Source organism: Agelaius tricolor, unplaced genomic scaffold (genome assembly GCF_023055355.1).
Source record: "Agelaius tricolor isolate 1412-34295 unplaced genomic scaffold, bAgeTri1.0.p SCAF_71, whole genome shotgun sequence".
In the NCBI taxonomy this organism is placed as follows: domain Eukaryota; kingdom Metazoa; phylum Chordata; class Aves; order Passeriformes; family Icteridae; genus Agelaius; species Agelaius tricolor.
Window position 1 is genome coordinate 1,258,197 of NW_027269331.1, and position 16,878 is coordinate 1,275,074.

The following is a 16,878-nucleotide window of genomic DNA, read 5'->3' on the forward strand; positions in this document are numbered from 1 at the left end:
TAATTTCTCATGTCCTGACAGCTCCAGCCTGCCAGGGTGGTGGATCTGGTTGAGCTTGCTCGTGAGGAGGTCACATTTGATGACAACTTTCTCTTTTTAAACCAGCTCAGATGATTTGCTCACCCCAGACTCCTCCATGGCCATCTGCTATCCCAGCACCTTATGAGACCCTGGATTTTTGGCAGAGAAGGTGTTTGGTGCAGAAAGTTTCATCTCCTGAGGTCTACTCTGATGAAACCCTGCACCTTCTTGCTGCAACCAGAGTTCACCACAGCCAGAGCAGTGCAGCCAGCTGGGGTGAAGTCAGACAAGTCCTCTCACTGCTGGACTTCTGAGGTGGAGAAACTGGTCACCCTCCAGTGCCATAAGGGGCCCTTCACAATTTGGACCTTCACAATCTGGACCTTCACAATTCAGACCTCCACAATTTGAACCTTCACAATTTGTGGTCAACTTTCTCTCTTCAAGGACAGAGCTAGGGTCTGGGATGGGGACGTCTCCAAACTTTTCATGGTTGAGTGGAAATCAAATGCCTCCATGTTGGCCATAATCCCTCCTTGGGCTCCTTGCCCTCCATCCTGAAAACCCTTCGGTTTTCACCTCTATGTGCAATTTTTAGCCTGTGCAACAAGTCTGTGCATTTCCATAATGGGAAATTTATGCATTTTCTTAAGTGATTTTTCAGGTCAATTGAAGTTATTTCCTCATTAATACCATTAAATGCAGCACTGTTGACTCAGTTTGTCCATGCCCTTGCCAAGGGCTGTAGGAATGGGGCCTTGGGGATTCCTGAGAACCCAAAATAAGGCATGAGGCATCTCAAGGCAGCTTCAAGGCATGAGGCATCTCCCAGAGGGAGCAAAGCCTTCCAGAAATTCAAACTCAGAGCATGGACCATTTGCTTCCCAGGAGAATACAGGGATCTGCTCAAGTCTTGGGTTGGTTCTCCCTTTTCTGCAGGTGGGTCCATCACACCCAGCCACCACAGCAAATATTTAAACCACACTTCCCTGTTCCTTCCACTGCAGAGGAAATCAAACTGGACATTTATTTTGGGGAGGAAAAAAGCCTCTGTTTCATGTCTGACATCACTGATGATGTTTTCTGTGAGGGCTACTCAGATGTCTTTACTTCTCCCTTTCGATTCTGCTTCTCAGAAGATCACGCTGTGCCCTTGAAGAAGATGAAAGGGGAAGGCATGTCCCAAGTGACTCGTTTGTTTAATTCCAAGAATTGGTCTCTTTTTGATAAGAAGGAAAAGACTTTTTTTTTCCTTTTTCTGTGGAAGAGCAGAATTACAAAGACAAGGCGGAATTGAGTCACAGTTTTCTCTTCTGTCATTCGTAGGTGGGCAAAAAAACCCCTCCATCAGTGCTTGAGGTTTGCATTCAGCTAAACCAAATATGATGGCAATATTTTATAGGAAGATCTTGGAGATATCCCAGGTAATAACACCCCTTGATTCAGGTAGAAGAGATTTTTCTGCTCTGCTTGCTGGGAGATGACTGAACCACCACTTGTTGGAGGTTTTACTAGAAGCAGCCCCACAGAGGACAGTTCCACATCCTCCATTCCCAAAGTGGAATTATTTCCATTTCTTCCACCACCTAATCTACCAGAAAATCCCTTGGATCTGCTGCTGTGCAAGAAGAGAAGGGCTCAAAGCTCCAGCAAACCCACTCAGGACTTGCTGTAGTGTTTGCTTGGTGTTATGGGCAACATTAGGAGCAGGAATCAGGGGTCTGGGGCCAGCTCAGTGCCCAGGACAAGAAGGGGGACAGGAACAGCTTCCCAGGATGGGCTGGGTTTTTGCAGGGACGTGGTGCTCATGCAGCAGTGCTGGGAGCAGCATTACCTTGGCAGCACCTCCTAAACAAAGCTCAGAGCAGAGCCAGTGCCCAGACACTTCATCCAAACACCGTAGGGGAAACCATAACAAGGAAAATACAATCCTGGGGGGTCCTGGCCATCAATTGTCTGCATTTGGGCAGGACCAGGCACGGCTGCTGAACCTTCTCTTTTGATGTGGTGGCTTGCACGTGTTTGGGGGTTTGGGTGGGTGGCATTTGGGTGCCTGTCCAGCACAGGAACGTGGCCCGGAGATGCTCATGGGTTCTCAGGAGATGTTGATATGGATGTCAGGTGTAGCTCTGGGGGGTTGTAACACCATCCTGAGCAAGGAGGTCTGTGCTTGTCACTGTTGGGAGTGACAGGGTGGACTGGAGAGATCCTGCGATGACCTCAATCTGTGCCTCAGTTTCTCCAGCTGCACAAAGGAATGAAGGCCCAGCTTTCAGCTTCCAGGTAACAGATATAAAACCCTCAAACAGAGCGTTGGGAGGTTGTATCCTACATCTGCCACAGGTAAAACCTCCTGTGCAGGAGCAGCAGGCAGGGCCCTCCTCCCCTCAACCTGCCTGTCCTGTGCCATCTGGGACACCTGAGACCTGCCCCAGCCAAAAATATTCAAGCAGGTCCATCCCGTTGGGGATGTGTTGCAAAACCAAGGCAGGGGCTGAGCTCTGCACCTCGGCAGGGAGAGAGGGAGGGAGGCAGGGAGGAGGGGAATCTGATGGGAAACAAGATCAGCTCGTTGCCCTGGAGCCTGCGTGTGCTGGCAGGCTCAGGAGCAGCGGGTGACCTCACTCACAGCACCTTTCACAGTGTTTCAGCCTCTTGAATTTGTTTTTTAAGTCATTTTCCTGCAAACAAGGTTCTAGACTATTCTTTCCTATTCCAAGTTATTATTTTTAAATCCCTTTATTTGGGCCAGGAGCTGCCAGTGCCTGGGTCACTCTCTCTCCATGCACGTCAAACCAAGAGTCTTGATCTCAGCAGTGGTGACTCCTCCAACTTAAGGGATAAATACCCAGACAAATCTGGCATAAACAGAGAAAATGATGAAATGGATTTGATTTAATATATCCAGTAATTCTAGGCACTCTCACTTCCTTCCCAGTATTATCTGATGTGTCTTCTATTCTTGGATACTCAGAGACATTTGCTCAAAGGAAAACCGAACAATAACAGACAAGAGGTTAAAATAAAACCAGAAAAAATAACGGGAATGGCGGACAAGAAAATGGTTGGGTTTCCAGGAAGGTTCAAGGGAATCTCCTGTGCAGGGATGTGACTGTGCCCTGCTCTGAATCCCTGTTGGAGGGGGAGGTGAGGGTGCTGTGTTCCCCTCAGGATCAACGGCTGGGCTTGGGTGTCCTTGGTCCAAACAGGCTCATCTCAGGAGGGTGGCTGGAGAAGGAGCCCTGGAATGTTCTCTGGAATGTGCTGTGGTGGGCTCTGTCCCTGACATGTGGCTCTGAATATTATTCCCACCCTTGTCATCCAGAGGCCAAGATGGGCTGAAACCAGGCAGCTGTAATTAAGCAAATAATTAAATCTCTGTTTTCCAAGCACTTGGACATCTGGTTTTTAACCCAACCATGAAAGGAAAGGCTGGTTTCCCTCCCCCAGGAAGAGAGCAGGTGCAAACCACCCTTGGTTAAGCAGGACCTCTGAGCATGACACACTTTGGCACACCTCTGCCCTGGCACACCTGGACATGCCTCTCTGCTGGGTTCCAGAGCCTGGGCTGAGCTGCATCCCATCTCCTGCTGGATGAGTGTCCAGATGTCCCAATCTCTGGGATTTTAGAGGCACCACGTGGCCCACAAGCCAACACAGCACTGCCCTGGTTTAGCCATTCCCAGACTGGGAGCCTCCAAAGAGAGCACTTCCCTGTGTTTGTGTGTGCACAGGGCTTTCAGTCTGCAAAAAACCAGCACAGCTCAAGGGCTTGGCTCCCACTCTGCCAGCTCCTGGATGTGTTCCTCCACTGGCTCTTCTCCCTCTCCCTCTCTCCATGTCCCAGCAGCCCTGCTCCTCCCTCGTCTCCGTGCTCATCCCTTGCCAGGCATTAACATGGGAGAGATCCCAGCTGTCAGAGACATCCCCAGGAGATGGGGACCTGTGTGCTGACTCCTCTGGGCATCTTCCATGTCCAGGGGGTTGTGCTCCTCCTCCTTTATGTTCCCAGGAATTCTTTGTTGGTGTGCAGGGCCTGCACCAGGGCCTGCACCAAGGCCTGCACCCACCTAGGGGAGACAACAACCATGTCCACATTGCTTCCAGGACTGTCACCTAGGTCCTAGACTGTCACAGAGTGCTGTGACTATCACATTGTCCTAGATTGTCACATTGTCCTAGGGCTGTCACAGAAGTGCTGTGATTTTCACATTGTCCTAGACTGTCACATCATCACCCTAAGACCAGTGAGGAAAACGCAGCCACACCAGCAGGCGACATTAAACGCGTCACTGGTGTGGTGGTGAAGGCAAACAGCCTGGCTTCTCCTTCTCCTTCTCTTCCTCCTCTTCCTCCTCCTCCTCCTCCTGGGGCAGTTAATATTGGTAGGGTTTATGAATTAACTTCCCTCTGAGCGAGTCTGCAGAGCTGGAATGGGGACATTAAACAAAAAGCAAGTGGCTTGTGACTCACGCCGTGGCCCTGTGCCAAGGCAAGCACAAAAGCAGAGGCCTCAGCAGAGCCTTGGGAATTGTTCCCTGCTCCAACCCACATGCTCCTGGAGAACACATGGATGGGTCCTCTCACTAAATTCACCTGGGGCAGGTGAAAACTCCTCCCCTTCCCAGGAACTCTGCTCCTCAGCCAGCTCAGGGTCAGCAGAACCATCCATGCAGAGACAAACCTTGTCCCTGAGGGCCACCCAGCTCCCACAGTGACACAGATCCCGGATTTGGGAAGGTCCCTCTCCCACACCCCACACAGGGCTCGCCTGCTCCTGCATGGGATGATGCAGCCCTATCCTGCAGACTCCCAGAGGGCTCTATTTTTGAGGAAAATGAGTAACAGTTGATTGTCCTTTTGGGTAAGAATGAATCAAAGAAGTTTTAAATAGTAAACCTGTCCTTTCCTATAGTTGTTTCCCTCTTTATTCCCCCTCCTGGCTGCTGGGAGGTTTGTAAACATTTATTAAAATCTGCTTTGACATGTCACGCTGAGTATTTCCTTTTGGCCAGCTTCTTACACGTTTGCTTCCATGCAAATTCCCATACAAGGACAATGGGGAGCCAGACCCCTTTCATCCCTCACAGCCTGCCCAGAGCCCTCTCAGGGGCCACAGATGGAGGGCAGGGAGGCTGAGAACTCCCCAAGGTTCTGGCCTCAGGCAGATCCTTTGCTCTGATGGGCTAAGGAGAGGGACTCTCTCCTCTAGCTGTTTGCAAGGCAAAAATCCAAAGGCAATGGATAAGATGATAAAAAGAAAATGGAGACAGAGTCTTTGGAGTGGTATCCATGTGATGAACATGAAAAATCTTGTTTAGATGTAAGAAAATGATTTTGCAACTGTGAGAGTGGTCAGCTGAGGTTGTGGAGATGCTCAGAACGCATCTTGAGATGGCCCTGAGCAGCCCACTCCCAGTCCCCCCACATGAGCACTGGGCTAAATGGTGTCCAGAGGTCCCTGCCAGCCTCAGGGCCTCTGGAAGGGAAGGAAAGAGAGGACACCCCCAGGAAATAAACTCTGTGGGAAGGGGGGAGTTTCTCCCATGCCTGAGAGGTGACCAGGGAAGTCCTTGAAGCCACAGATGGGTGTGATGAGGGTGTGTCTGACCCACACTTCTGCATGATGGAGGGGCTGCTGATTCCAGCCCATTCCAAGGCTTTTTGTGAAGCTTTCTCCCCCACACCACAGGGCACAGCAGCAGCGCAGTCCCCTGCCTTGACTCATGCAGTGGCTCTGCAAGGACACAGTGAGCTCATCCTCCTGCTCCTGCTCCTGCTCCCTCCCCATGAGATCCCAGACATCCTCCAGATGTTCCTCGGAAGGATGAGCACCACATTAGATCAGAGACAGAAGCTCTGGCTGCAGTGGATGAACTTGTGCCCTCTGGAGCAGGTGCCCAAGTCCAGATGTTCACAGCACGGGCAGGGATGAAATGAGGGAGAAGGCTGGTCCAGGAGAAACATCTGGGCATGGTGCCTGCTTGATCTGCTCTCCTTGGAGAGGGACCCCTTTCCAACTGGTTTGGAAAGGCAGCACAAGCTCCTCTGGAGATGAGAAGCACTGGGAAGCACCTGCACCTCTTACGCTGCCATGCACAAAGAGCCACGGTCACATCTGGTTTGGGGAAAAAGCCAGGGAAATGTTGGGCTGGAGAGAAACTGTGAGGTTGGAGAAGGATTTGTGTCATGAAGAGCCTCCTACTTTCATAAAATCACAGAGCAGTTTGGGTTGGAAGGAACCAAAGTCCAAACCCAGATCAGGTTGGTCAAAGCCCCATCCAACCTGACCTTGAATATTTCCAGGGATGGGGCATCCACCCTGGGACATCCACATTCACATCCTCATCCACATCCTGTGGGGCATCCACCACCTCTCTGGGAATCCTGTGACAGTGTTTTACCAACCTCATTATAAAAAACACCCAACTTCTTGTATCTAATTTTCTGTCCTGTTTTCTTTCTATTCCATAAATCATCTCACAGCTCACTGCCCACAAATGTGGAGTGAAGAAGGGAGCAGGGCAGGGAAAGATTCTCCAGAGGGCTGGAGCTCCATGTTTTCCTGGGAGCTGCTCAGAGGAGGTGTGATGTCCCTCTGCCCCAGCTCCACATTCTTGTCCTGCAGCAAAATCAGCTTTCTGTGGGCCTTCAGCAGCTCCTCCCTTAGCCCAAACAACCCCATTCTGGCTCCAGCCTGAGCTTGTACTCCAGGGTTGCTTGGTTCAGTGCCCTTGGGGGCATCCTGAACCTTTCACCCACTGTGGATAAGGGGACAGGGTCACTGTGTCCCTCCCAAGCTGTGCAGGGGGGGCTGGAGGTCCCCTCTCTTCCAGCAAGGCCTCCCAGCACACTCCTAACATTCCTCCCAGTGCACCCAGCCTCCTGGTTTGAGGATGGAAAATGTAGAGAGAAATGGTGAAAAAAATAGGGGGGAAATGGGTAAAACCAGATATTTACTGACCCAAATCACCCCTTTATGCTCACCCAGCCTGCAAACCCAGCTGGCAGGGGATGGATGTTCTCCCAGTTGCAAAGTGCTCCCAGTTAAAACTGTCTCCCAGTTTGTAAGCACAGGGAGAGTGTTTGGGGGGAGATAAGGGCTGGTACAGACGCAGGGAGCTGGGCTGAGATAAGAACAGCCTCTGGCTGAGCTGCAGAGCACGGAACGGTTTCAGCATCCAGGGCCAAGCCACCCTGGACTGCACCAGAGATAGGAGAGGGACACTCTCTGCCAGCCCTGGGGGCATGGACAAACCCTGCCCCTCTGGGACTCAGTCCAAAATCATGGATGTTCCAACTGGATTCCTTTGCTCTGCTGCCCTTTGCATTCCTGGGGTTACAAATCCCAGCTATAAATGATTATAACTGAGCATCCCCCAGCACCTTGATCCAGGCTCTGGCTGCTTCTCCAGCTCTCTGTGGCATCGTGGTTGGATGCAATGCCATGCTGGGAAATCACCTGGGAAATCACCGTGGCTTTGGGTATTCCCCTTCCCTTGGCCTTGGGTGGAGGTCAGATACTCCAGGTCCTTCTGCTTGGTCCAACATTAATGATGATGATGATCTTCAAGGTCTTTTCCAGCCTAAATGATTCTATAATTCTATAATGTGCTGCAAACTTTTCTCACCTCCCTCCCAATCCATCATCTTTGATTTCCACATTGTTCTTTGCATACAGGTTGGTGTGCACTGAACAGGTCTAAGCATCCCTGAGGATTTGCCCGTTTCCCTTCCTCTTATGCTCAGGAAAGGATCTTGCTTCTTTTATCCCTTCACCCAACAGAAAAGCTCATTTTCAAAGGACAATGCAAGCCCTTAATGCCACAAACCAGCAGTTTCTGAATATTTGGGGACAAGGCTTGGGATTATGCAGAGCTGTTTGCTGCCTACCTCTGAATTACAGTGACCTCCCACGAGCAGCCACAGTGGGAGCACCAGGGAAATACCAGTGCCCCAGAAATACTGCACACAAACAGCACAAAAAGCCAAATATTTGTCCTTTCACACTCCCCATGAGGGTTCCTTCTGCAGAGCTCTCCTGGCCCTAGACTGGGGTGAAAGAGAGGGGAAAATGTGGAGGGGAAGAGAGGCTGGAGTGGAAATAATAACAGGGGCGAACAAGCAGCACCAGAATTTGAGCCAGAGCCTGGATGGTGAGCTCAGCTTCTCTTCGTGATGTTTCCTAGGACACCAAATCTTCTTCCCTGCTAGTTTTAATGGACTGTTTTAACCAGGAATTAATGTGTGCTGCTGATACTTCTCACCACAGCCAGTGGCAATTTGTCATCTCCTTTGTCCCCTGTGTTTGCACTTGGGACACAATACCAAACAAGTGCAAAAGGGGTGATGAAATAAAGATCAGAAATCCCAAGGAGCTTGGAAAGAAGAGCTGGTGCTTCAGCACTTTCTCTAACAATGGGTATCCATCCACTGGGTGCAGAGGAGCTGCATGGCTCAGTTTGGAGACTGGGAAGTGACAGCTCCTGAAGTTTCAGCTTTCTGACCCCTGTGGGGACAAGGGATGCTAGAAAATCCTGGGAAAACCCTGTGATAAGAAGATAAATAGAGAGAATGCAATAGCAGAAGATGTGTTACTCTTATGTTCTCAAAGTTGATTTGATTTTGGATGGGCTGATGGTGGCTTTTCTAAGACAGCAGGTGTTCATGAGCACACTGGGGTGTGTTTCAGAGAATCATGCAGCTATTTGAGTTGGAAGGAACTTTAAAAGACCATCTTGTTCCAACCCCACACCATGGGCAAGGCCACCTCCCACTAGGCCCCCAAGCCCTGTCCAACCTGGTCTTGAACACTTCCAGGGATTCTGGGTGAAGGACCCAGGGTTTCATCTGCTCTCTCTGAGCACAGGCTCATCACTTCAGGCCCTTCCCACCCCTGCCTCCGTGGTGAGGAGCAAAGCCTGGCAGGAGGTGACCCCCAGGTCAGCCTGCCCTGGACTTTGTGTCCCAGTTGTCCCTGTGGCTTCCCAGCTGGCACAGCCTGGTCCATACCCAGGGACACGGAGCTGTCTCACTGCTGCCACAAGAGCAGGAACAGCTCCCTCTCCATCCTCCTTCCCTCTGGGCTCTGGGGAATTTCCATTTTTGCTCTCTGGATTATGTTCAAACCCTCAGGCCACACAGAACAACAGCAAGGAAGTGAGCTGGTGTAGGAGAATGGAATTTAGGGGACAAAGGAGATGTCCCCATCCCTGTTCTCCACGAAGATGGAAAGGTTAGGAAAGGGGTTCATCTCTAAGAACCCCCAAGATATCCACAGGGGATTTTTATCTCTTCACGTGTGCTCAGCCAAGCAAGGAGCTGCACACCTGGAAAAAGGATCTGGCTGCATACCAAGGGCATCTGCTGTGCCCATAACATTTCAGCAACACAAAGAGGCACTTTGCACGAGACAGCACTTTCACACCCTTGTATGAATTCACAGATTTTGAGTTTTCCTGGGCAAGAAAAAAGGCTGTGTCTTGTTTTAGGGGTGTAGAAACACCATCCAGCCAAGTAAATTTGCAAGTTTTGCACTGTTAAAAGTTAAAGATGCTTTTCCTTAGCTTTTCCTTAGCTTTTCCTCTTGTTCTGGAGGATCCATGCACAAGCTCAGGGTGCTGCCACCGAGCTCGGGGTGGCCAAGCTGTGACAGGCAGAGCCAGGACGAGGCATTTGCTGTGCCACAACACTGACCAGTGACTCTCCAGGGCTCAGGCTGGGAAGTTAAAGTGTCCTGGCCCATGGCCAGAACAAATATTCCTCTTAGGCTCATCAGACTGAGGCTACATGTCTGGAGAGTCACTGCCAGCCCTCAGTCTGCTGGCCAGAGCAGTGGTCCTGAGAGGCTGTCCCTGGAGGGCAGTGGTCAAGGGGCACCCAGAGGTGACCACACTGGTCAAACCCCACGGCCCAGAGTAGGAATGTCCACAGCACTGTGTTCCTGACTGCAGCACCCTTTGGTTCCCACCAGCTCTGGCTGTCCCAGAACACTGTGTGTGTCAGGGAGGGTTCCCCAGCACACTCAGTTCAGCCAGCCTTGCCCTGGGAAGAAGCTGATAGGGGTGAGATCCTGGGCCCTGATCTAGACCATGAAATAGGAGAAAAAGTCATTTTCTACAGCAATATTTAAGGTATTTTACTTTTCTCTCTTTTATTGTGACCATCCAAGCAATGCTTCTGCTACAAGATGCTCTGGACTTTTCTTTGTAAAAGCCTGTAAAGCCTTTAAAGCTCTCAGATCCTGGAATCCCTCCTAATTTAGCCATGAATTAGTGCTACATCCTCGGAGAGGACAAATTCTGGCCAACCTATAGGGTTGACCATTCTTGGGTGTTATTTTGATGGGTTTGATTTGGCTCAGCTAAACCCCTGCCTGGCCATGGTTAAAAAGCTTTTTTGATTTAGCAGAGAAGGTTCAGTATTGCTGCAAAATATTTTCAGCGGGAAAAAATTCCTGGTGCTGCAGTGTTTGACTGCAAAAAGGGAAATGACAGAGAAATGAGGAAGCTCCTCAGAATTAAGCAGATGAACAGGATGAAATGTTTGCAGAGGGAGTGGAAGTGGGCTGAGGATGCAAGAGCAAAGCACTGATTCAAAAAGGCCCAGGGCAGCCAGGTCCAAACAGCAGGCTGAGAAATGCCACCAGGGAAAGAAAAGAAAATCTCCTGCTGAAGATCCATGGCATGTCCAAATGGGAGGCAAGGGACAGGCAGTGGACACAAATGGAATGTGAAGAGTTGAATGTGAAATCCACTTGAGTGAGTGGAAGATTTTGAGGAACGACTCAGTGAGAGCTGCCAAAGGAGTTAACAGGAAGCAGAGCCCACAGTGCAGAGCTGCAGAGCTTCGTGGTGGTGGTGGATAAAATTAATTGTGCTGAATTGCACAGTGCTGAGGAGGTGGCAGCATCTCTTGTGAGCTGTCCCTGCCCTGCTGTTCCACAGGGAGATGGGCTGGAGCTGTGACAGGCCCCAAGGGGCAATGGAGACCTCAAACACTGATTAATGGTTGTAAAAGACCTGCCCAAGACCCAGGACCAAGATCCAAAATCACCTGGATGGAACAGGGGGGTTTCAGCCACCAAAACTCTCCCTCCAGCACCCACCTGGAGGAGGCAGTGACGTGAGGTGGTTATAAAAGCAGGGAAGTTTCCAAAGCAGGGAAATTTTCTGGAGATTATCTAACTTACCCCACCTCCTTCTCACAAAATCCTGCAGCCACAAAAGCAGGGTGTGATTCAGAGCAGGTATCACATTGCTAATTCCTTCCCCCTGTCCCTTTCCCGGTGACCTCTGCAAGCAATGGGGCACTGGGGCTTATGTAAATATGCATGAAAAAAATGCACAGCACATCTCAAAATACATAAATATATATTTATATATCTAACAGGTTTCACAAGACACTTTTGAAAAGTGTCACCTGCTGTTACCAGGATATCTCCAGGTATCTGTAGGAAATTCCCCACTGGAGACATCTCTGAGTGACAGCCTGAGAAACACAAAAGAGGCCCTTTTCAGTGGTACTAAACCATGTCATTAAACCTGAGATTACCTGGAGTCACTTGGTACAGTGCATGGCAAACATTTGCTCTTATTGGAAAAGGATTTTTTTTTTTATCCCTCCCTGCTTTTGTGAGCACTTTATCTGCAGGGTAATGAGGGAACCGAGTCTTTCTCTTGCCTTTTTTCCTACTAAATTGGGTTTCTTAGAGTCTTCAGACTGATCCTCCTCCCACACAGGGTCGACGTCAAGTGTGCGTCCACCAGTTTCACAATAATCCCATTAACTTGAAACCGGACAGAACCCACAGAGCCAGCCCTGGGCAAGGCTGGGGCAGGAGGCACTTTGTGACTGGGTGGCTGAACCAAAATTTGGGAGGAAAACAAGATTCCGGTCAGAGGGAGGTCAAAGGCAGTAGTTTCTGTTGATTTCTTTTAACCCTTGCCTATTTTGGTAAAATAAATGAGTGGAGTTTTTTTTTGTATGGGTTGGTTTTAGTTAAAAAAGTTTATTTTTGAAATGAAAAGTCAAGTGCTTTGTATCAGAAAAGTAGGAAGGGGAATAATCCTCTCTCCCAAAATTATGATGTTTTTCTGGGAGTTGAGTTATTTATAGAAATCACAGAATCATTTGGGTGGGAAGGGACTTTAAAAATCAACCAGTTCCACCCCCTGCCACAGGAAGGGACACCTCCCACTGTCCCAGGTTGCTCCAAGCTCCACCCAACCTGGCCCTGGACATTTCCATCCCCATCTTCTCTATTCCCCCCCAAAATATCTCCACCCTGGACTAAAGATCAGCCTCTGAGCAGCAGAGCAGCACCTTGGTGGTAAATCTTTGTGTGGCATGATTCACCCTCGTTGGACGTCACCAGCTGGATCCATAGCCCTGGGCTGGGAATGCCCAGATTAATCATTGCACCACCACTGGCACAGTTTGGACCCAGACTCCTCCAAAGCAGCTCCTGTTTTTTGGAAGGATGCCCATCTGGATGTGGCCACCTGGGCATCTTGAGCGCCTCAAGAGGGTGCATGGAGGGCTCATCTCTGTCTTGTGGGCTCATACTGGGGTCTTGTGCCAACATCTCTCCCAGGACAGGATTTAATCACCCAAACCAAGCATCTGATGGGCCAAAGCAGGGGGGAGGAGACCCCCAAAACACCACACACCCCCAAAACACCACATGCCCTCAAACACCACGTGCCCCCATCAAGCAGGCAGCTGAAGGAGGAACCCAGAGGGGGGCAGTGCTCTTCCTCCATCTATGGGCAACCAGGAGGAAGAGCAGCTGCCACGAATCCAAATTTGCAGCACATTTCAATCCAGCTGCCTTCTGGGGATGCTCCAAGAGTTACCATAATTGGGACAAAAAATGGGAAATATTTTGGTGATGAGGGGGATTTTGATGCTTCATGGGATTGCTGGAACGTGCTGGTCTTGCTCCAGACTTTGTGCTGCCTCACATCACCAGCCAGATGCTGAAGTGCAGGGATGGGTTGCAACATCTGGGAAGCATTGCCTAGGGAGGGATGATGGATTTCGAGGAAATGACCTCATCAAGTTTGGATGAGGGTCAGGACAGTGGGGTATTAATCACCTCATGGAATTGGCATCCTGGGACAGGGGCACTCACCGCTGCCCACAGCCCTGGCTTGAGGCATCATCCTCACATTGTTCAATCCAGGCCCACCATCCCAAAGATTCCACCCCTCTGGCACTGCTGCTGCTCCCCACACCAGGAGCTGACCACAGAGGGGTCCCCGAGCCCAGACCACCCTGCTGGGAGCCCATTTGCCTGAGGAGGAGCAGATGGGGAGGCATGAGCTGGGAAGCTGCTCCAGGGCCTTTAAGGCTTCCTTCTCCTTGGAGTTCCTCAGATGCCGTGTGCCAGAGGGGTTTGGGGCTGGAATGGGAGTGTGGATGGGCTTGGAAACACGGGCTTGGGAATGCTGATGCTGGTGACGCTGCAGTGACAGCGATGCCCACCCACCCACTGCCCCCAGGGAGTTATTTTTGGGTGCCAGCCCTGTGAGCTCAGCCTGGGAGGATGCTGGAGGGTGAGGCATCGGAGTATTGGCATCTTGCTGAGCATGGGGCTGCAGGAGCTATTTAGGGATGATTTGTGTAATTTAGCAACTCCCAGCTGGGCTGTCTCGACTCCTGTGCCCAGGGAGGACCAGAAGAGTGGATTCCCTGAGCACCTCCCCCTTCCTGCAGCGAGAGGATGACACAAGGAGCTGGACACCCCACAGGAGCTCCCAGCCTGCTCTGCAGTCCCATCCCAAGGCTGCTTTGGGACCAGATGGACTCGTTCCACAGGCCACGAGGGGCGTTGAACCCGCACCCTGTTTGCAAACAGGCTGTGCTGGCACCCACGTGGCACCTTGTCCTGCTGCCAGGCTGCAAAGGGCACCCAAGGCACGGAGCAGGAGCAGGAGCAGGGCAAGGACCGCATCCGGCTCAGGGTGGTGGAGCTGCTCACCTGGAGAAGCTCAGGAGCTTCCCATCCTCCTGCTTCTCAGCAGAGGAGGTTTGTAAGGAGTTTCAGGGCCCAGATGAATGACTGATCAGGGACTTATCTGAAATAAACTCGTTTCCAAAGGCAGTGACAGTGGGGAAGCCCCACCATATACCAAGTTCCTTCCCAATGTGGCTGCCAAGTGGCCTCCACCTCTATCCTTTCCTAAAGGTGTCCAGCCAGTTTCCAACCCACTTTTTTTCCAACCCAGCTGAGGAAAAGGATGGCAGCATGTTAAATGAGCATCAAGGCTTCCCTTCGGGGAAGGAATGGAGCTGGAACAGCAGGTGGGAGACTGGATGATGAGTTGATGGTGACCAGGCTCTTCCCCTGTCATTAAAACCACAGATCACAGGAGGAGAAACCACACAAGGGAAACTTCAAAGTGAACAGAAAACTTCCCCATTCCCTGGAAAGTGCCATGGATGAAAATCAGGACCCTGCCTGGAGTGGCTGTGAGTGCCACAGTGCCATCCTGGGGACAAGGACCCTGCTGCTGGCACATCCCCTTGGCACCAGCAGAGGACTCTGCTGCTGCAGGTTCAGTTTATTCAGACAAATTGTTTCTCCATTAAAAATCAGCCCAGGATGGAATTTGCACTGCTGGGCCCAGCATCCTCCATGTACCTCCCACCATCTCCCAAGGTTCTCCACAGGCTGAGATCTCAGCTGAAAACCCCTCATCCCTTTCTGTCCAGTTTCAAAGTTGGGAGCTTGGTGGTTTGAGGGCATCTCAAGGCTCCCCCTGGATTTAAGGGGGGCTGAGAATGGGGCTGTGACATGGTGCCTTTCCTCAATGAGTGACAAAAGCAGAGGAGAAGGGTCTGGTGGGAGAATCTCCTGCTCTCCCACCAGCAGCCTCAAAGGGGGCTGCAAAACCCACCCAGGAGGTTGGGGGTGCTGCAAAAGTGGGAGCCCCCAGTGCTGAGCTAAGATCTTGCAGCTCATCTCAGGAGTGAGGAGCAACAGCCAGGGAGGTTTCAGCTGGCTGGGAGGATTTGTGGAATTGTTCTTGTATAAATTAGGTTTTAGGGTTTTTCTGGATGATTTTTTTTCTGAATTTTTTGGCCGTTTTTTTTTTTTCTTTTCTGAGTGCTTTCCTCTGCCCTTGGGTGATCAAGCAAAAGGCTTGAGGGTTCAAACCCTTCTCCAATCCCAAAGCATGGGAAAGTGGGATTGTGGATATCTGTGTACTTATATACAACACATGCATGTGCCTACATGTGCACAATCCAGCTGCTCCCCCAAACACCCCCAAAATGCTGGTGCTTAGCCAGGGCTTAAAACTGCAGGTATTTGAGGAGAAATCATTTTTAAAGGGTTATTTTAAACTTTCAGGTTTCCATGGGCATTTATTTATCAGAGTCTGCAAATATTGGTACTGAAGCTGTGAAAGTCTTCAAATAAACTCCTCACAAAGCTGGGTGATTGATGTGTTATTTCAAACACCCACTGGTTGATTTCTCCCTGAGCAACTGCTGCCTTGGCCCATCCATACTGGGGGAATTTCTGCAATAATATTGGGTTGTGGGATTTGGGAATTGCCCCCGTGTTTGAACACAGCTTTGGCCTGCTGGGTGGCCTTTGGGCCTCTCACCTTCCCTCACACATCACTCTCCCAAGCCACCTCAGGCTCTGGCATGGGGGAGGTTTCTCTGCTGTCTAAAACAGATTTTGAGCTGTTGGGTGACAATTCCTTCATGTCACAATTTCCCATGAAATTCGTAGGAGCTCAACTGTGTGGCAACTTTGTCCCTGAATCAAACTGGCCAGGGATGACCTGGAGGGGCAGACAGACTTGTTCCTCTGGATAATCCAGCCCCCAAGGCAGAAAAGCAGAATAAAAATGGAGACAGGACTTGGAAAAAGAGGTGGATGCACCAAGTGTTTACAGTAACAGCATGGCCCATTGCCTGCCACTGTCCCATTAAGGGCCTGTTTCCTAGGAAGGCATGATCAGGAAGGAAAAGCTCTCCACTGGGATGCTGGGAAGGTCCAGCAGAACTGTGCATCCCTCCAGCCCATGTGGCAGATTTGTTTCCTTGGCAGGAAACCATCAGTGCTCTTAACTTTCCCTTCCTGCCTGCCTGTGCTAAGGGATATTTAGAAAAAGTGGTTTGTGACCACTTGGCGTGGCTGAGTGGCTTTTTTCTGTTCATTCCTCTGTACAACCTCTGTGCTCCCCATCAGTGGCTGTTTCCCTTCCTTGATTCTCATTCTTGGGTTTGGGTGACTCAGGGCTGGTATGAGCTGTGCAGAGTCATTGCAGTAAAGATTTGGGAAGGATGCTCTAAATCCCAGAAGTGAAACCTATTCACATGTGAGCCCTTGCTCCCTGGGCACTGCCCCCAGAGAGAAACCCCCAAAACCTGGGCTGAAAATCAAAAGGGGCTTTTCAGAGGGTGCATCCTGGGATATCTGATTTAGCAATTCTGGGGCTCACAGCTGTTTCTCTAGCTTTGTGCTTATGAGACTTTGTGTTTTGGCAGCTCTAAGGGCTGCAAAGTTCTTGGAAAGAGTAAGCAAAGCAAAGCTTTCTGCCCTGGTTCAGGGGACCATGAAGGGCTTCTGTCCCACAGGGGAGTGATGAGTGACAGTGGCTGCCCCTTAAAGACATTGCTGGGACACCAAGTGTAAAATGGTTTGAAAACAGTTTCAGGATGAAAAGTGAAGGAATTCACAGAACCAGAGAGTCATGGAATTACATAAGGTTTGGGTTGGAAAGGACTTTAGAGATCATCTCATTCTAACCCCACTGCCATGGGCAGGGGCACCTTGCACCAGCCCTGTTCCAGCCTGGCCTTGAACACTTCCAGGGATGCACAGAGCAGTGGATT